Raw genomic sequence first — 22080 nt, 5'->3', positions numbered from 1 at the left:
TAATAGCTTATAATTCTACAAATTGAACTACTTAAGAAATATTTTGCAAAAACACATTTCAGAGTCACAATTACCCTACATATACATTCATAGCATAAGAATTTTCTGTTGGTTTGGCAAAGCATACTAAAAATTATGTTTGTGTGTATGGCATACATTAAGGATAAAAATGTACATAATATTTCAAAGCATCTATGGACTGTTTTGTCCACTTGTTTTACAGCTAACTTAGCTGTTGTTTTAGCAATGGGACAGCAGACAGCTCTCAAAACAGATTGAATCATTCAAATCAGTTCAAGTCTGATAGATATGGCATAATCATGTCTCTTTGATAATTTGTAGGCTTATACAAATAAAACTTTCATTTTGCTTTTGTTAATGATGTAAAAATGCATTACTCATTGTATATAGGTTATTGCTCCAATCCCTCATTCCTCTTCACTGTGCACTCAAAGTCATAGTTCGTGCCTTTTGAGGCTGTGATATCTGACTGCATTATGTCCCTGCTGAGCCTTTACAATGTTCTATATGCATCATATATCTTGTTTAGAATAACAATCTGACACTAAATCATCACTAGTTAGTTGGTCTAAAATGTAATAGCCTGTCATTTCTTCACCTCAGGCCAGTGATGTCATATAACATGACTTTATATCACGTGCCATCAAGTCTCCTTGGGCTAATTATTCCAGGTCACACCATCTGCATCACCGCATCACTGAAGGTGCATGACTATTTCCAGTTGTTCTGTGTCATGATGATTGTTTTCTTTAGATCCATAGAATGGTTTGGGTTGGAAGCTTGTGTGCACAGCTTTTACTTTACCCATTAAACTGTTTCTATCTCAGCCCATAAGTTTTCTCACTTTTATTCTTCCAGTCCTCTCCCCCATCCCACTGAGGGGAGTGAGAGAGTGGTTCTGTGGGGCTTAGTCACTGGCCAGGGTTAAACCATGACACTAGAGAAGAGAAGGCTCTTGGGAGACCTTACAGTAGCCTTCTAATACCTAAAGGGGCCTACAGGAAAGCTGAAGACAGACTTTTTACAAGGGCATGTACTGGTAGGACAAGGGATAATGGCTTTAAAATGAAAGAGGGTAGATTTAGATTAGACATTCAGAAAAAATTCTTTCCTGTGAGGGCGGTGAGGCACTGGCACAGGCTGCCCAGAGCAGCTGTGGCTGCCCCATCCCTGGCAGTGCTCAAGGCCAGGCTGGATGGGGCTGTGAGCGACCTGGTCTAGTGGGAGGTGTCCCTGCCCATGGCAGGGGGTTGGAACTAGATGGTCTCTAAGGTCCCTTCCAACCCAAACCATTCTATGATTCTGTGATCATATTCAATCAAAAATCCCTTTTAATGCATACATTCATTTTATCTGGTGGAGGAGTCTACTTGAGCAATGCAGGGAAAGGGATTCACTCTCTAAAACTGCCATTTCTTATAAATCTTTAGAATGGCCAAAGTTCTTATTCCAGCCCGTACACAGGAACTGAGCCTGTAGTGACTGCTCAATAAATGTTTTAGATTTGTAAATGCCTGTGCTCCCTTTTGATCTTGCACATTTTTGTTAGATGTGTTTCACCTGAATTGCGCATTGTCAAAGGCAGAATTCTGTGCACTGATTTGATGGAAAACGGGGGTTTAGGCCGGAATTTGACTATACTATTACAGTTATCATACCTAGACCTAGAAATCTGTGGATGGCATGAATATATGGAATTTATGGCAGGAATCTTCTCGTCCAATTTTATAAACAGCTGTCCTGGTTTCAGCTGGGATAGAGTTAACTTTCTTCCTAGTAGCTGGTACATTGCTGTGTTTCAGATTTAGTATAAGAATAATGCTTATAACACAATAATGTTTTAGTTGTGGCTAAGTAGTGCTTACCTGAGTCAAGGACTTTTCAGTTTCCCATGCTTTGGCAGTGAGCAGGTGCACAAGAAGCTGGGAAGGAACACAGCCAGGACAGGTGACCTGAACTAGTCAAAAGGATATTCCATACCATGGAACATCAGGTTGAGTATATAAAATGGGGGGAGTTCCCACTGCCTGGGAACTGGCTAGACATTGATTGGCAGGTGGTGAGCAATTGTATTGTGCATCACTTGTTCCTCTTAGGTTTTATTCCTCCCTTTCTTTTTATTAACTCCCTTTCCATTACTATTACTTTTATTGTTGTTGTTATTGCTAGCAATAATTTATTATTATTAATAATATTTATAATATTAATACTACTACTACTAATAATAATAATTTCAATTATTAAACTGTTCTTAACTCATGGGTTTTACCTTTTTCTGACTCTTCTACTCATCACACTGCAGGGGTAGGGGAAGTGAGCAAGTGGCTGTGTGGTACTCAGTCGCTGGCTAGGGTTGAATCATGACAACAGCATGCTATTAACAGTGGTTGCAGAGTAACTAGAAAATATTTCCACTCATAACTTAATGAGCAATTTTGCTGACTTTTGAGAAAGTCTTCAAAACATTGAAATGTGAACAAAATTATAGAGATGGTGTTCTAATTTTATTTATATTTATCTCATTTTCCCCTTGCTACTCCCTGCTCAAAAATATCATCCAGTAGCGCATATCATTTTATTAAGGGCTACAGATGTAAAGCCCTAAATATATGAGGGCTGGTATAATGTATGTACTGCTATAAAAGTTTATAGAAAACTGATTCATAATCACAGAATCACAGAATGGTCATGGTTGGAAGGGACCTCTAGAGATCATCTAGTCCAGACCCATGCTAAAGTAGGTTCACCTAGAGCAGGTTGCATAGAGTCAATGTCCAGGTGGGTTTTGAATGTCTCCAGAAAAGAAGACTCCACAACCTCTCTGGGGAGCCTGTTCCAGGGCTCGGTCACCCTCAAAGAACTTTCTCCTCATATTCAGATGGAACGTGTATTGCAGTTTGTACCCATTGCCTCTTATCCTGTGTCTGGGCACTACTGAAAAGAGCCTGGCTGCGTCCTCTTGACACTCAGCCTTAAGATATTTACAGACATTGATAAGATCCCCTCTGTCTTCCTGAGTCTAACCAGGCCCAGCTCTCTCAGCCTTTCCTTGTAAGGCAGATGCTCCAGTCCCCTCATCAGCTTTGTTGCCCTCCACTGGACCCTCTCCAGTAGTTCCCTGTCTCCCTTGAATTGGGGAGCCCAGAACTGGACACAACGCTCCAGATGTGGCCTCACCAGGGCAGAGCAGAGGGGAGGATCACCTCCCTCCACCTGCTGGCCACGCTACTCCTGATGCCCCCCAGGATCCCACTGGCCTTCTTGGCCACCAGGGCATGTTGCTGGCTCATGGGCAACTTGATGCCCACCAGAACTACCAGGTCCTTCTCCACAGAGCTGCCTTCCAGCAGGTCATCCCCAGCCTGTGCTGGTGCATGGGATTGTTCCTCCCCAGGTGCAGGACTCTACACTTGCCTTTGATGAACTTCATGACGTTCCTCTCCACGCAACTTCCTAGCTGTAGATGTATAGAAGAAGGTTTAGTTTGGTTTAATAAAGAAGTAAATTGATAAATTAGCAGTAAAGCCCAGTCATATCTCTAAAATATCTCTGACTTCTGGCTGAATGCATGTTTGCTGGAAATAATCGCACAGAACCATAAAACAGAAAACCTGACTTACATATCTATATAGTTTTGTGTAAGGATAGCATTTGTAATCATATTACAAATTGCTGTGTTAGCTAAGGTATGCCTGTCTGAATATATTATAAAGCATTGGACTTTGTGTACTACATACATTTGTGTTACTGTGAAGAAATGTTCACAGTATACAGTGTTCTTAGGTATATAGGTTAGCATCCCTTCATTAGCTTACCATTGGCATAGGTTAGGTTTGAAATATCCAGGTAAGTCCTGATTTATCAAAGGTGGGATGTTACTCCTGAGTGATATTTCTGAGTTTTTCAGCCTTATGACCCCCTGAAAAAGGTTAGAAAGTTTAAGCCTAAGGTTGGATGCTCAGCATCTATGTGTTGAAACAGGATTTAAAAACCCTTCTCTGAAAAGAAAGTAATTACTGGAAGATAGGTGGGGATTTACTCCCTGTCTCTGGACACTTCCAATTGGAAATAATGACTGAACTTTCAGGTGAAAAATACTCGGCATGCAAGTGGAAAGGCTCAAACCCTGGAATGACAGGATGAAACTCTATCTTCTGAAGTCAACTGGCAAATTTCCACTGACTTTGAACCACAAAACCTTTCACAAATTTAAGTCTAAGGGCTATTTCAAGGCCACACCCCACCTGCACACTATCCATATGACATCAAAGTGTCCAGGCTGCCCACAGTCTGGGACATCCACTAATAGTGCCTATTCCATATGACCCTGTTGTAAATCTAAATGGGCCTTCCAAGCAAAAATGCCATGCTGAAAGTGTCTGTGCCACAATCATATGAACCCTTACCCTGTCCTATATAAGACTACTGCCTGCTTTAATCCCTCACTGTTGATACTGACCTTACTGTCCTGGTTTCAGCTGGGGTAGAGTTAGTTTTCTTTTTAGTAGCTGGTGCAGCGCTGTGTTTTGGCTCTAATGTGAGAACAATGTTGATAGCACACTGATGTTTTTAGTTGTTGCTGAGTGATGTTTATACTAAATCAAGGACTTTTTGGTTTCTTGGGCCCTGTCAGCAAGAGGACTGGAGGGGCATGGGAAATTGGGAGGGGGCAATGTCCTGGCAACAGCTGACCTGAATTAGCCAAAGAGGTATTGCATACCATATGATGTCATGCTGAGTATATAAACTGGGGGAAGAAGAAGGAAGGTGGGGGGGAACATCTGACATTATGGCATTTGTCTTCCTCAGTACCCATTATGCATGACGGAGCCCTGCTCTCCTGGGGATGGCCAAACACCTGCCCGCCCATGGAAGTGGTGAATGAATTCCTTGCTTTGCTTTGCTTGCGTGTGTGGCTTTTGCTTTACTTATTAAATTGTTCTTATCTCAACCCCTGAGTTTTCCATTCCTCTCCGATCCTCCCCCCCATCCCTCTGGGTGAGGGGGAGGGAGCAAGCCACTGCGTGGGGCTTGGTTGCCAGACAGGGATAAACCACAACACTTACGGATTAGACTTCATGATGAATAGCCGGAAGAACAGGCAGGAGAGGAGAAGGCAAAATAAGGAGCTCATTCCAGCCCACTGGCTTCAGAAGTATGCTCTGGTTCCTGGAATGAGACCTGAGTGTTGCCTCACTATCACATTCTCACATTTGATCTCCCTACACTATTATTTCCTTTGGAAGAAAAGCTGGCCAAGAATGCAGGTTGGGAACATGGTGAGCAACCAAATTCACAGGGGCTGTGGAACATATCTGTTCTGTAATTTACGTATGCCCTCAGGAGTCAAGCCATCTCTCATTACTGTGACTCTCCTGTTAGAAACTTACACTGCTGATTCCAATGTTGAGATCTCCTTTTAACCTTTGATTCATTCCTGGTAGCACATGAAGACATATTTTGGCATCCTCAGGTAAAGACCATCTGTCAGGCATCTCAAAGTTCCTGTGCCCTTTCTGCAAGTGCTGGAAGGCTTTCCACCTCCCAGATTTACATGCCTGCCCCTTTTCTTGAGATAGCAAGATAGGTATATCAATTCACACTTCAAGGTGCTATCAGGCAGAGAACTCTGTGGAGAAAACAGGGAGAAAACAGCAAGTCCTTCATTTCTGGCAGCCTTAAGTTCTCTGTTAACTATGCTAACCATGTTAACTACAGGCATAGCTACATGTCCACCAGACATTTCTCTTAGCCAATGGCGAACTGTGAACAGAATGGCTTGCCCTCAGACCTGCAAGACCACTATGGACTTAGCTGATGATCCAGGCTCCAGGATGACCCCAGCTGCCACTCCCCAGCCTCCCCCCTGACAGACATGGTATTGTGCTTGGCTCCCTGCTCCCTGTCCCTTCAGGAGCAGCTGGCCTTGCCACTCCCTGACACTGTTCATCATACCCAATCTTCCTTTTGTTTCTTAGTCCCATACATTTTCTTGGAAAGGTTTGGCTTATGAATAGTGGAATGGCTTATTGACAGGTTGAAATAAAGCCTCATTGCTGTACTTCCAGGCTCATCAGTCAGATCCCTGTGGTTGAAAGACTGCTCTCTGGTTAGTGATGAGTTATTCAACATCCCTGAAGAGGTGTGCCATGTACTATTACAGGCTCAGCCATGAAATCTCTGCAAAGTGGTTTCTGAAATTTGAGTTTTCCAAGAGTGCCTAATAGTAATAAGCTTGGCACATTGCTTCCGGACACATTTGCAACTCTTCTGGGCCATCCTGGCAACTGTTATTTTCAAATCTTCCGGACATATTCATGTCTACATGTGGAATCCTTCCAGAGAAGAAGAGTCCCACAGAATTCCTCCTTGGCCCAGCTGACAGCCCTTTTTGAAAGCTCTCGGTGATGTGACCAGGCCAGCATATACAATGGTGGAATCGTGAATGCTGAATTTTTTAATGACCCTATCAAATACAGAGGCTTACCAGTGCACAGTCCTGTTTGTTACACTGTCATGTAGAAGTACTGGTGAACTTGAAGCAGTTTCAAGGTCAAGAAATGAGCATAAACTGTGGGTGATTTTGGAGTAACTCAGACCTTGAACTTCATCTCATGGTTCCTGCATGTGGCTCAGGGAAGAACACTGAATCTTCATTTTCCTTGTATTATTTCCCACACCAATTGGAAGTTGCTTAATAGATTTTAAATAGTATTTTATTAACATTTTGGCAAATGATTGCAAACAGGAAGAACGTTTAAAATCTGTAATGAACAACTTCTCCCTGTGTGGCAATGAGGAGAAGTGTTATTTGGTCACATGCCAACAGAATCTGCCTTTGACTTTTTGATTGAAAGAAAAATCCAGATTAATTCATAACGGGCAACTGAGGGAGACACATGGAATAAAAATACACTTGTTTTGTTATTTTATCATGTAAAAGAGAAGATATAAAGATTTTACCTGCTCAAAAATAGTGCCTTAGTCATGCATTATAGGAGGGCTTTTACCTCTCTATATTTATGTATTTTGGGAGGAGAGGGAAGAAAGAGAAAAGCCACTGAAATAGGCAAAATCTGTCATAATATTCATTTTCCAAAAAACATTGCTGCCAGGAAAGGCACATAAAGCTTCCGGTTGTGCCTTGTAATCTTCATTTTTATTGACATACTTAAAGTAATTATTTAAAAGTTTTACCCATGGTTTTATTATTAGTTTTATTTCTCATAATTAATTCATTCTTTTAATTACAGTCTGCAGCATATGGCTGGTGAAATTTCTAAGCATTTCTCCTTATTTATTAGTGTTTATATTCCTTTCACTGTCACATTCCTTTATCTTTGCAACGATACCCTGCCACCTCCACCCAGGATACAGGTTTCTTCCTATCTTTTCCTGCCTGGTAAACATTACATATTTTTGCTTGGTGTTACTCAAAATAAAGCTTCTGCTCAATTAAGTGTGTATACTGCCCATTTACCATACTTGGCAGGATACTTTCAGAATTACATTCACTGTAGCATAGTCAGATTTCGTTTGTCAGTTATGGCACAGAAGTTATTCTGGGGAAGTCCACCACAGAAGCAGTGATAAAAAATAATAAACCATGTCAAACTCATACAGAAAAGGGTCTAATCAAATGTGACTTGTAAGAGTTGATATAGAATCTATTTTCACCTGGAGCTTGATGGGCTGACAGTAATGATTACATGTACTTGAGTGAAGAAAGGTTGCAAAGGGTATACTTTTATTCCATCTTGCCATTTGAAATATGGTTGGAAGGGAGAAGAGATCGCCTATTTATGGATTTGCATATAAAGTGAATAGTTTCTTATTACTGGTTCAATCTTTTTCCCCAAATAACCCATGATCTTCAGTGTAAAACTGAGATTTCATGTATTTGCAAAAGAAAAGGCTTTTGGCACTCAGTCACTACCAGGTCCTGGCCAGTGTTAACAACACTTCAACAATACTGCCTGCTAGAAATAAAGTTATATGTGAAATTTCATGCAAAAGCTCACCTTTTGGACTCTGGAGCAGGCCTCTTGTCTTACTTTGCATATACTGGGGAGACTGTAACTGTAGAGAAAGTTGTGGTTAAGGCAGAGAAATGTCTCTCGCTGTCACAGCAGATGTTTGTTTGGGCTCCAGTCCTCTTTAATGTGAGAGACAGAGAAGTCTGTGAAGCAGTACTTTATTTTGCCAGTCTCTAGAAACAAGTTTCGTAGCTGTATATACAAAACTACTAAATAAGATCTATACCTGGGGATTTTAAAAGTATAACCTTTTCTTCTCAATGGTATGTTCATTCATTCTTTTGAAAATGTTCACATTTTGTCATTTGCTTCCAAGTTGCTTTTTATTGATTCCAGTGGAACTTCTCACATTGGAGATGCACTACACATCTATAACATTATGGACTAGGTTCTGTCTTCAGTGATGTATTTATGGTAGGGTATAAGAGTTCCTTCACACAGTGAGCAAGAATGTTTCAGGTCCAAGCACTAGTGTGCATGCCAAGTATCTCCTCAGCCTCCACAGTCAAAGGAAGGGAAGATCGAGTCCAGGAAATTTAAAACATGTCTCCTTTCAGAGCAAGTAAAGACTAGCAATGTTCCTGGGTTATGTGTATGCAAGAGATGTGGCATAGGGGAGCGAAGGGTTTCTGCAGTTGCCAGGAGGATGGATTTAGAGAAACTGGAAAGTCTAGGATGTGGAGCGGCCCCGAAGAGGAGGCTCTGAAGCCCATTCTTTGTGAGGTATGATAGGTATGATGAAGACTCCCCTCTACCTCTGCAGTAGACAACTGGATGTATATAATGGAAAGGTCTGAATAACCTGGAGACTAAGGAGGAAAAGATCAGCTTCAAGCAGCCAGGGAAGGAAGAACCTTCAATGTCTTGTGCTCAGGAGGATGTTTGCCTCCTTCCCCACTCCCACCCTTCCTTTACTTGCATATATATTTGTAATGGCTCCCATCTGATGCATAGTCTCTCCCTGAAGAAAGCTGTCAAGCTGCTAGAATGTCTTCTACAAACACTCACTACCTGACCAATGCTGCAGCACACTGGGTGGAAATTTGTCCTGCAGAATGTGGCTTACTATGTTCAGGTTGTTACTTTAGATTCTTACTTTTCCTGGAAAAAGGAAGGATTTTATTTTGGCTGAGGACCAAGGCCACAGTACTCCACACCCCTAAGCAGGACTTTTTTTAAAAGAATGGTGAGAAAGAAGCAATAGCAGACTGAAACTATTCTTGCCTGTGTGTACTTCTTATGGCTCTCAATGGACTCTCCAGATGAGCAGTCATGCAGGAGTAAAGGAGGTTATGTAGTCATTGACTTTCTTCCCAGTTGAACATTTTTCTGTTCTTTTTGAGTATTTCCTATAGCTAGCTAAGAAAACGCAAAGTTATTTTTTCTTTCTTTTAAAAACATTTTTATTTTTGCAGGATGGGTAATATTGTTAAGGGTTCAGTACCATATTTTTTTTATGAAATTATAACTGTTGATTCTTTTTGCTATCAATCTCAGTATCTTATAGTAACTCATGTCCCTGAAACTAGCATGTCATAGTGCTCTGATTTACGCACTCAACTTTTCACTGTGCTAGCTTTCATTCCCCATAAATATCCATTTGTTTCATGATGTTTGTCTGTCTGTGCTTTTGGGAGCCCATGGTAAAAACATGATGTCCTGATATCACCTCTGCTGCTCCTCATGAGTGGGCCTGTAAAACAAAGACAGAAGGGGTATCTGGCAAAACGGTGTTGCTACTGTTGCTGGCTCTATTCTGCATAGCTGGCTATATCCATATCTTCCAGGCTTTTCCTCTCATGACTCAGACAGTTGACAGCAGGATGACCACCTGGGCTGTGAATGTCTTAGTGAGGAGAGAGAATGTCCAGCCACAGCCTTGGCCTTGAAAGGCCCAAGCAAAATATTATCTCTTATCTTTTTCTACCATGTTCCAGACATTTCTGTGATGAGCAATGTAGGGTAAAGTGCAGGAAAAAGCTCCTTAAATCAAACCCCAGTGAACAAAACACAGTTTCAACTGGGCTTTGTTGTGGTTTAACCCCAGTTGGCAGCCTAGCACCACACAGCCGCTTGCCAATCTCACCCACCTGGAGGGTTGGGGGGGAGAATTGGAAAGGAATGTAAAACTTGAGGGTTGAGATAAGAATAATTTAATAATTTAAACAGAATAACAAGGTAACAACAACAACAACAACAACAATAATAACAATAGCAGCAGTTATAATGGAAAGGTGTGGAAAAGGGTAAAATCCAAAGGAAAAGGGAGAAAGGAAAAGCACAAGTGATGCACAGTACAACTGCTCACCACCTGCTGACCGATGCCTGAGCAACGATCCCCATACCCCAGAAACCCACCCAAGTTTATATACCAAGCATGACATCCCATGGTATGGATATCCCTTTGGCCAGTTCAGGTCAGCTGTCCCAGCTGTGTCCCCTCCCAGTTTCCCGTGCCCCTCCAGCCCTCTCGCTGGCAGGGCCCAAGAAATGGAAAAGTCCTTGACTTAGTATGAACAGCAACAACTAAAACCATCAGTGCATTATCAACGTTGTTCTCACAAAACACAGCACTGTGCTAGCTACTAAGAAGAAAGTTAACTCCATCCCAGCCGAAACCAGGACCGGCATGTACCTCATCTGCTTCTGTGTTTTCATTTCTTATTTCTGTCCACCAGCTTCACTGCACATTATTTTGTTTAATCACCAGATCCTCCTCTTAGCTTAAAGGAAAACCAAGTTAGACTCATTCCTTTACTTTGTTAACAGTATTATTTTGGAGCATACTTCAGATCTAGGGTAGCTACCATTTCCACTCTATTTAAAACCATCAGGAAGCTAGAAGCCGCACTTGCCTCCCTGACCTTCTGCTGAGAAGGCTGTTATCCAGGGGACTTGGGAAAGGAAGGCAAAGTTGTTCAAGATATCTCTTTGTATCAGCAGAGCTATAATATTGAGTATGATGCCACACAATAAACTGATAAAACCTGGTAATTTATATCTTTTAATCCTTCATTTATATTTCTAGTTCATTTGTCTCTCTGTACCTATAATGTGTAAGAATGTAAGCTCCATTTTTAGTTGACATTTCATAATTCACGTGTGTGAACGTCTGAAATCCCAAAAGTAAGAGATTAGAAAAACATTAAATGAAATTCCGGTGGACCTGAGCTAATATTTATTCAGACTTCATGACCTTAACACTCTGTACAATGCCTTCCACTATTATCTCTGCTCTGCACTTCACATTGCAATCCATAAGAGCCAGAGGAGGAGCTTCAGTTTGCCAGTAGCAAATACTGGCATTGTGACAAGGTATATATGGTATCTGGCTTATCAACAGGCAGCAGGCAGGACCTAAATTGACACCTACAGATATTTCTCACAGTATCAAGAAAAGTGATGCTTGATAATGTTTTCAAAGATGGTTTCAAATGAGTACTGGCAATCTTTCTCTGAGACAATAAACCATAGATTTTAAGTATGTTGTCATCAAGTTACATCTAAAGAGTTGAAAAATAGTAAACTCAAAGCATACAGACAGAGTAACAGTGGAGAAAATCAAATGTCTGTGCACCAGTGGCATAAGGAACCTATTGTAATCACTTACACTGGATAAAGTGGGCAAATGGAATTTGTAAATGACACACGTGACATAGAGAAAACATATTTAGTACTTTAGATCACCTTTGCAGGATATTACTCATATATTAAGCAGCCTACAGGTCCCTTCTTTTTCCATTTGAAGTGGTTCCCATTAAAAAAAAAAAATCAACATTTTTCCACAGATTGCAGGTTGCAGTGACTCACTTCAATAATTTTTTCTTATGGGTTGGAAAGGAAAAATGTTTCTGCATCTTAAGAACTTCCAGATTGCTACCTTTGATGATTGCTGGTAGGGTAAAGTTTGTAGATTTCATACTGAATAATCACTACCATATGTTCTCTGAAAATCTGTCCCATTCCTTATTGAGGTTTAGTTTATTTTCTCAGCATTAAGCATAAACTGTGAACTTTGTATATTAATATTGCTTACACCTATGACATTTCCTTTTATTCCCTTGTTTGGCTCTCACATTTTATCTTCTTTCCTTTGCTCCTTCTTTCACACAAAATGTAAGTATCCTTCTTTTCACAAATATCTGGATTTAAAAGTATTGCCTGTGCAACTGACTGTTTCTACAACTGGAAACACTAGACAGGTTTCTTTCCTTCTCTAGTGCTATAGTTGATAGCTAGATATCTTTCCTTGAACCATACTTAATGGTTCAGTAGAATCCTGTCTTTAAAATTTTCTGGAATAATCAGAATTTCCCAACTTTCCAAGCTTCCAGAGCATATGTGTTTCTCTATGTAAGATTTCTATTTGGACTAATGGGAGTTATGACTAATTGCTTCTGCATCAGGCTTATTTAACTGTTGCTGAAGTAGCATTTACAGATTAGGCAACAGGGCTGTAAAGTTCATGTCTTAGATTTTACTCTGTTTATCCAGCTTGAATATCTTGAAGGTATGAACAAAATGGATGAGTAGGGCAGTAGAAATGGACATAAATGGATGGTCTTTCAAACTAAATATTATGTGGGAAGATCTGAATTCACGCCCTGGGTTACCCGCAGACTTTCATGGTGCTCCTGGGCATCTCTATTTCCCATCGCTCATGGTGTTTAAGGATGTTTATCTAGAACACAAGGAGCATTATGGCACTGAATTTTTAATGTGCTTTGTCCTTCAAGAGGAAGATCTACACAAGCATAAATGAACACAGAACTTTTATTCTTCTCATAAGAAAACAGAGGAGGAATCAGTAAAACATGCTGCTCTGGTTCTTCATATTTGTTTTGTATAGGCTTTGTTGGCTATAAAGATATTTTTGGAATATGTGTGGCTTGGCACAGCCAACATTTTGGAGGGCACCTGGTCCTAAAAAAGAGAAAATTTTAAAATATTTTATATATAACATAAATTAATATAACTGATTCTTATAATGCCCCTAGTTTAAACTACTTAAAGGTGTGTGTGGGAGGGTGGAGGAGGAAGGGACTCTGAATAAAAATTAATTTCTAATCTTCCTCTTCTTTTTTAGCATTATGCTGTAGCATTGGCTAATGTCTCCCCATTTCTTTTGTATGAGATAGAACAGTGCAATTTAAATGGCATCTTTTTTGTTCCTTATTTCTTGCACAATGTTGAAGCAAAACATATAAAGAAGGCTAATTTTTCCCTCCTTGATAACATTACATCACTTGTGATTAACCGCTGATATTTACTTCAGTGATATTTTAGTAATGCTACTGTTGAATGTCAAGAAGCAGTCAAATCTGAGTCACACATTATATGGCAAGCTCTTCCATAGCTCTGTTACCCATAATGGATTCATGCCATTATGTTTCTGTTATTTCAGCAGCAGCCTTTTTTTATCTTAGTAAATACAAGGTCATTAAGTAGTAAGATATCTGCAATCTAGTAATCCTGAAGAAATTAAAGATTCCACAGTTTCACTACAGTAATAATAAATAACATTCAATTTTACAATAGGATGAATGGGTGCCTTTCAATGCAGGGCTTGAACAAGGCTGAAATGGAAGTATCTTTTGTATATTGAGGAGTGTATCTTATGCCCTTGAAACATTAAATGTCATTTTTGCTATCAGGAAAAATTTTTGTTAGATCTAGCCACAAAGACTAGGCGTTGGCTTCTATTTTGTCTGCTTACAAATTAAAGCAGCTTATTGAGAGAAACTGCTCAGAAAGTATCCTAATGAGAAAGGAGTGGCTGGATTTCATCCCTGCATTCATCACTGAATTGTCCTGTAACTTTAGACAAAGCAGAGGGGTGGATCCAGCTGGGATGCTGAAAGAAGGTGCTCTACTGACCTGAGCAGGGAAGCTGGTACTCAGGCCTAACTAGCGGTTGAGTCTAAATACTATGCCACCCTGGAGCAAGGAAGTAGTTCTCTCCTTCAGAACAATGTGAGTACTAGCCAACACCCAGGGCAAGTGTATATGTGCTTTGCAAGATAAAGTCTTTTGGGCCCAAATTCGTTAAATAACAGTTTCATGGTGTTGCCTTCAGTGTGAGCAAGTTGCGTTATATTAGAATAGCAGTTATAACTGGATCTGCTGCCATCAGATATCCATACAAGTGCTACTTAAAGAGAATTTAGAAATAGGTTTCTCTTTTTGTCTCTCTTTCTTTCTTTGGCTCTGTTAATTACTGAGCAACAGAGCATATGGCATTGCTAAAAATTAGGTCAGGGTGACAACATATTGTAGTTATTTTAACTATTTGCTTTTTAATCTTCACCCTCTTAAAACCCTTTTTCTTTTTCTTCAGTAAAAGTACATATTTAAGCCCTATGCATTTCTTTAAGAGTAAAAGTTCATTAGGATCAGTGTCTCCTAGTACCCTTTCATCATGTTTTTGTTCCTAAATCTGTTTCACTGCACTCTACATACCTCCAGTCTCCCTGTAGATCAAGGACAGCAGTTTCATCCAAGGAATGTAAACACAAACCTAAAGCAATTTATAAGCAGATATTGTAAAAAAATCCTAAGCTTGGTGACTTGTATTTTGATTTTCTGCATGCTATCATGGCTGAAGGCTTTGAGATATTAGTGTGGAGAAAATGTTTTACCCCTGGGAAAAGAAATCATATGAGTAAAAGCCTCAACTGAAAGTGGTCCCAGGTGAAAAAAAACCCTGAGTTACAGCCTCTTCTGCACTCTTGTCACTGCTATCTTCAAAGAAACAGAGGTAATGGGGCTGGTGAGTCTATTCTAAAATAACGAGGCTGCTGCTTTGTGTTAGGAGAGACTACTTCTGCTTCAGAATTCCATCCTTTTGCCACTGGCAGCTGCTGCCAAGTGTCACAGCCTGGATCCATCTTGGCACATCCATACTACTAAATAACACAGGGCAGAGTCAGCTCTGTAGCCATGAGACAGTTGAATGGCAGAACTTGGGTTCACAAAACTGCTGCCTCTGCCCTTCCAAAAAAGACTAACTGTGTCCAATTACTGTTTGGGAATGGGGTCTGTCATGTGCTATCCATTAGGCATTATCTGCCAGAGTGCTAATTTCCACAAACCAAATGGGTGTGAGAGACCAGGCTAATGAAAGGGTATGAAGGGTCACAAGTCAATTATCTAGCTTGCATTAAGGACCTTTTTAATTTCCTTGAATAAATGTATCCAGTATGTCTATCACACCTCATACAGAAAAGTGTAACAGCTTTATCCTACATAAAATGTATCACATCCTGAGCTTTGATTTAAATTGCACAAAAAGCTTAAGTTCATTGATTTATGTTGGATATGTTGTTTTTAGACATAGATGTAAGTCTGTACACACATGTGGATGCATAACTATATAATCTCACTAGCATCCTTGCAAATTCAATTTAGTTCTAATAGACAAGATGTGCTGTTTTCTTATCAATCATCATTACCATTGATATGAAATGATAGGTTAGTAAAGTTGCATATACTCTGCCTAAGAGGAGCCAGGAGATGGCAATTTCAGAGGGAGGTATAAAAAAGTTTTAAAATAAAAAGTAAGATCCTACAAGCCAAATGATTTCCATGGTTACATCTCTGAGCATTCAGTAAGATTTCACAGCTGTCAACAAGAACTGAAATTGGACTGTATGGTCTTTCTTACTGGTTGTGATAGAAGGGAGAGAAGAAGCTGCTCTTATTCTTGGGATTTGTGGATTTTACAGTGGTTGCCACTCTTAAACCTCATAAAAAAGGAAAAAGATGGCATGCACACAGTCTCCAAATATTAAAATCTGCCATGACTTAGGGGTGCCTCTAAGTCATAATTCAGTGCACTGGGAGGATTCTTCTGTGCAAATTTGTGAGATCTCACAAAAATGTGAGACTGTACTCGGAGTCATGCCACATACTTACAATCAAGTCAAACTCTAGCCCTTCCCACTTTACACTGCATCAGTTGCTAATGCAGATACACCCATTTAGTCACTATCTGGAAAAAAGATTACATTTCCTTCACTATCTTTCTGCTGATGTGCTAAGACAAGGATTTCAAACTGATATGGAAGCATATGGACATGTATTTGACTTCATCACACTCATTAATATGGTGAAGTGTTCCAGCAGAACTGGAAAATAACTGCCTACGTGGCTTTCTAGCTTTAACCATATGATTTCATCTATACTTCTACATGTTTGTTCTAGGCAGTGGAGAAAGTCAGGCAGTTAAGAGAATACACTATACTACGGAAAGGTGTATATCTTACATTAATCACCTGGGTGCATGTAACTCTTCACTGAATTTGGAGGGAGATTAGGAGTTGGATTCACCTTTCCTAATGAAAATCCTCCTGTTATATGTCTAAATCTCAACTGGGCTTTCTGTATAGACCAAGGGGATAAATGGGCATTTCTTCAGTGTGATTCCTCACACACTACAGTAGAGACACAAGTAAGGTGAATGAATTGTTCTTCCCATATAACTGTACTGAAAGGTTATGGTCCTCTACATAGCTAACTGCATTATAGACATTCAGAGTCAGGTGAAATAGGAATTTCACTGAACTGCAAACTAGATGACTTGTTTAGGTGGAAGACCTTGCTTTCACAGGAGATCAGTTCCATATGATCTCTTCCAATCCCAGTCAAAAGTCTGTATTCCACACATAAGCAGGTTAACAATATATAGTGGTAACCTTATTTCAACCTTTTTCACAGTGCTAGGATTCTTCAGAAATGTTGATTACTAGCAGAACAGAGAGGTCTGAAAGTAATTTAGAGGATTAGAGGATAAATTAGAGGATATTTGTGTTTGAATATCTGTAGTGGAAAAAAGATACAATTAGGGAAGGATATTTGAAGATACATCCCAGAAGGAATCTGGAGAGTCTCACTTCCTGCTGTTGTGTGCAAGCATAGGACCATACAACAGAGAGCTCCCACTTTCCTTATGGAATGCAATCTTAATGGGACATGCGGTCTTTTATAGAAGATGGGCACAGTTAACACTAGGGATTTGGGACTACTTTTTGGACAAGTTTTTCAGAAAACACTTTCACAATGAGAAATAAGCTCTAATTACTATTGAATTTTGGATGGTTAAAGTTGGAGAGGATGCAGAAGAGGCTAGTTTTTGTGGTTTGCCTTCTTCTGAGCAGGATAAGCAATTCTTTCAATGATTAGAAGGCCCTTCCTCTCTTCATTGGCAAAACAGCCCCTAGGCATAACTCTGATGTATTAGAGCCTAAGCAAAGAGCATCAGCAACAATCATCAGGTATAAAATCTGAAAATAGATAGCACAAGTACATGTACAATTTAATAACTGGATTTACCTCTAACAAGTTTCAGCCAAATTCTCTTTCCAAAGAGCAGGTTTCAAGAGCCAAGGCTTTGTCCCCATAATCTGCTTTTAGTTATCATCTCTAGAGAAAAATATATAAGTCCTTCCAATTTGTTCAAAGTGCTGATCAGTGGCTTTCTTTTCATGTACAGAACTGGGCTTGATTTGTTGAACCACTTATGGAGCTTCTGGCAGATGTATTTGAGAACATAAGATTCCCGTCTTACATGTTTTTTGGACCATTTATTCCATATGCTATATTCTTCCCACTCACCATAAAGAAGATTTCTCTCAAATTCATTCTTCCTAAGAACATAACTTCCTCAAGATTTGGGGAATAACATTGTCCACAGCCTAAAACCTAACAAAATCAAATATCCTTTGACACTGGGACAGATTTTGCTATTCTTCTGGACTTCCATGCCAAAGACTCTATTCTGAAAATTTTTGTTTATGGAAAATGCATGATAAGGAACTTCCCTAACTTCATTTAATTAACAAATGTATCACTTATATGACTTTGGTAGAAGCAAATATTCCACCTAGATTATTTGATAATTCTCAGCATCTAACAGCTCTCATGGTTGACAGCAATGTATGTATGAAATTATTAACAGAATTGACTGATTTCAGACATATCCATGGCAGAATTAAAGGATCCATAGCTTGGACAATAAAGAAAGAGCTCAATACTCAACACAGTATATTCAGATTTTTCTAAGGGCTTTCCATTATTATAATAATTCAATATAATTTGAAAGACTGTTAAAGATTAGTAGAAACTTGCAACTTCCGTGTGGAATATTTCCATAAGTTGCTTCATGGAAAACAGGACTAATGAACTGAAGCCACTTGAATAACTGTGGCTGTCACGTTTTCCTCTCTACAGTAACTCCTGCTGCCTCTCTAGCACTGAGGAAGATTGTGGAGGGCTATACCTAGTCTGGTAGTTGCTAGTCACTATTGCCTACTAGCAAGTGTCAAATGTTGGCTTGCCAGATCCATTTTTTTCAAAACCCATAGTCAGCACCTTCAGGCAAAGATGGGGTGATATTGTATGCAGGTGGGTTGTCTTCTTTTTGGTGGATATAGGCCTCATCCTGAGGCAAATGAAGAAACAGCAGAGGAAACTGAACCATTGGGGGCCAAAACTTTATTCAGTCAGGGGTGTAGATGTGACCAAAGACACATTTTTAGGGGGCACTCTAGGCCAAAAGGGCTAGGAATATCCCCCAAGGGACTGCAGCCATGGGTGACTCACGCTGTGTTAAGGACACAAAAGAATGAAGTAGCAAATGCCATTACTAACAGAGCAACAAGAAACCTGCTACTTACAGGCAGCAGAAACCATCACATGTACTCAAACTCCTGTGCTGCCCACCACCTCCTCAGACTGCAGCCCGTGGTGAAAAACAGGAAGATGGGAGGAGGAAGGATAGATATACATGTAATTGCTTGCCTATTTGTTTGGGCTCTTCCTTTATTTAATACCCAAATCAGTTATGGGACATTTGTGCTGGTTGGCAATAAAAAAGCAAAATGCCCTGGCCCTAGGCTTAAACGGGTGTTTCAGAACATCTCCACAATGATTTGAGTAAATATGCTTTTGTTTTATAATGATAACTGAGATTAAAGCACATTTATAAAATGTTGAGAATGTCCAATAACTATTAAGAAAAACACTGTGTAGAAATCTGTTAGGGAGTGGACTATTCTCTAGTACCTTTACATTCTCTAGAATTGCTGCTTTCCCCTTACCTGCCATAATGACTGAAATGAAAATTTTGCAAGCACCAGGGGAAAAAGTAAAGACACATGATGTTACTTAAACATCAATACGATTGGTACAAGACTCAAGGGTTAGCTGCAAGTGTGAGTTTAATGAATTCAAGTTCAGGCAGATATTGGATTTATGGATGTTAATAGAGACAGTCATGTGCATCTCATGGATTGCTACAAGCCAGGAGTGCTTATGACATGCTGACTGAAGGTGGAGAAAACAGAGATAATAAAATAAATATGAGCTTGGGTCTCAAAGTCCTGACTAATGAAACCATTGGAGCTCTGCCATCCTACAGCGAAGCTAATATCAAATGCAATGCTAAGTGCTGGAACTGTTAACAGAAACATACTGCTCCTGATTGCTGTTCTCATGGGTGCTGCCCCCACTGTAAGATGCTGCACTCAAAGATTCTGCAGCCCTGTCTGCATAAGAAGCAACTACTTTAACAGTGTCTATAAACAGAAAAAAATATTGTTACACCAAAATTATTGCTTTCCCTTACAGAAATGTCTGCTTTTTTTTGTTTTCCTTAAATTGATTGTGTATTTTAGCATGTAAAGAATCTGGCCTAAGCACAGAGCACTGATCTGAGATGAGCTCAAGAAGTCAGAGGTGTCACATAAATGAAATAAAAGTCTTTGCTGCAATTTGGTAGATTTTCATGTATTCAATCAGCCCTTATACCTTTGCAGAAAAGTGTATAAGGACTGGAATTTTTATAGCTTTATACTATATAAAGTCAGATGATTGCACTATGATAGACCATAGCATAAAACATCCCACGATGTTTTCTTTAAGGCAGAATAATTTTCAGATGCAAAACTGATTAGAAGACTTTTTTAGAGGAAAATTATTAAAAGATTTCTTTTTTTGATTTTCCCACAAAAATGTATTGCCCAGATTGAAAATGTCAGCTTTACTGTTCTTGTAATTCTTTTTTGAGTTCTCTACAACTTACTGAAGTCCTACTTGAAAAACATATTCCATATTCCATTGATATCTCATTAATATTGACATCTCTGCTTCTCTGCTCACATTTGGTAATTCACTGCTTATGTATCTGAGAAACACTTTCCTGGCATTTCATTATTACCTTATTAATTACCACATATGTAGCTATCATGGGTTCCTTTCAGTCACTGAACTTGAGAGCACAACTCTCCTTTACCTATGGGATTTACTTTCTTTACTTCTAGATTTATTTTTTTCCATATCATTCATGATCCCATCTGCCAAGTGATCCTGTCAATCTAACATAGCCCTCTACCCATGGATAGCTGTGACTCCATCATATTTTGGAGTTGTTGAAAAGTTTTACAAGTCACAATTATGCATTTTTTTGCTGGTTCGTAATATACTTCTGCTGCTTTGTCATGCTTTTCCACTTATAATTAATTTCTGTCTCTATCATATAAATAATAAACCATATCACATAAAAATAATTTTAAACCCTCACATTTAACAAAATCATAGACTAATTTTGGTTCAAATACACCTCTGGACATCACTTGGTCTTTCTTTCTTCCCAAAGCAGGGCTGTATGAGACCATCTTCCTCAGGGGAATGTTCACTTGTGTTTTGAATAGCTATAAGAAAATTCACAGCTTCCCTGGGTAAGTTGTTCCAATATTTGACCCTTTTCATTGTGATAAAATATATCCTAATAGTTTCTTGTAATTTTCCTTTTTGTAACTTCTGTCTACTCCCACTTGTCCTCTTACCATATACACATGCGAAGAGTCCAGTTCCCATTAGATAGCTGAAGACAGCAGCAGCTATAAACAATATCAGAAAATTAAAATACCAGGTTTAGATGCTATGTAAGGGTCTAAGTGCTTTAATATTTAAGATAATGTACCATCACATAGTCTGATGCTTCTATTTTGAAGCTGGAATTGTTTAGAGGACAAAGTCAAATGACAGAGAACTTAACAAGAACCAAACCTGAGATCTCATTAAAATATCTATCCCTTACAAGTTTCATTTCCATAAAATCCTTTTCTTTTGTATAGTTTTTATCTCCTGACTTTTAATTTTAGAGGCACATCATTGCTCTATTTGCTCTTCTTTGGTCATATCATAACAGCATTGCACAATATCCTCTGCATGAGAGACACCAAAATTATTCAGGATTTGAAGATTCTTACACAGTGGGGTATCATCTCTGGAAATATGATGCATTAGATGACCTACTGAAATTTAAAGCGCTAATAAGGCCTATAAAAAAAAATAGGCTTGGGACTAATCCACTTGAGAGCTCATGGTACTCTCATTGCCACTGATGTATGGCGACAGCAATGCTTAAGCTGTTTCTCACTCTTTATAAAGGAAAAGTATGCACCTGGCTGAACATTGCCTGCAGCATTTCCAGGATGCTTGGATTTTCTCCAGAGTTCATTCTGCAACAGCTACATTTTTCCTCTGGAGAAAGCTGAATGTGGTTGGGTGGTAAACAGAGGGAGTAGGTGTTTGTCTGCTTTGGCAATTGATTTAAATGCTGATGAGGTGTAATTTAATCATATTTAATGTGTAATTAAATATTAGACCACCTGCAGACTTGTATAATGTCTTTATTATATTAAACTGAAATGAATAAACAAATACAATCAGCTCCATTACTAATTCACTGGTGATTTATTGAAGTTACAGTTTTGTAACACCGCAGATGTAGAATCACCGTGGCAGGCTCTACGTAGCTCAGGTTTGGAAGACCTGACTAGGTTGGGTAGGCAAGTGTGGCCATATAGACTATGTCTATGCTGCTAAAGACAGCTGGGGGCTGATAACTGCAATGGCCAAGAGTGGCACCTGGCTTGTGCCCATAATAAACAGGCATTTGTCCTGAAGCAGGAAAGCTGGATCATCCAGACCTGGAGAATGAGCTAGCAGTTCAATCATCTGG

The 22080-nt window shown here is 39.5% G+C and overlaps 1 long non-coding RNA gene across 1 annotated transcript; it reads left to right on the top strand.

Annotated features, from left to right (window-relative positions):
* The first annotated feature begins 1933 nt into the window (after positions 1-1933).
* LOC119143722 lies at positions 1934-4774 on the top strand. Its single transcript, XR_005102774.1, has 2 exons — positions 1934-1968; positions 4709-4774. It is a non-coding gene; the product is annotated as an uncharacterized LOC119143722 (long non-coding RNA).
* Positions 4775-22080: the final 17306 nt, after the last annotated feature.

This window comes from Falco rusticolus, chromosome 2 (genome assembly GCF_015220075.1).
Source record: "Falco rusticolus isolate bFalRus1 chromosome 2, bFalRus1.pri, whole genome shotgun sequence".
Taxonomy (NCBI): Eukaryota; Metazoa; Chordata; class Aves; order Falconiformes; family Falconidae; genus Falco; species Falco rusticolus.
Note: the sequence above shows the minus strand (reverse complement) of the source record. Positions and strands in the feature narration are given on the sequence as shown.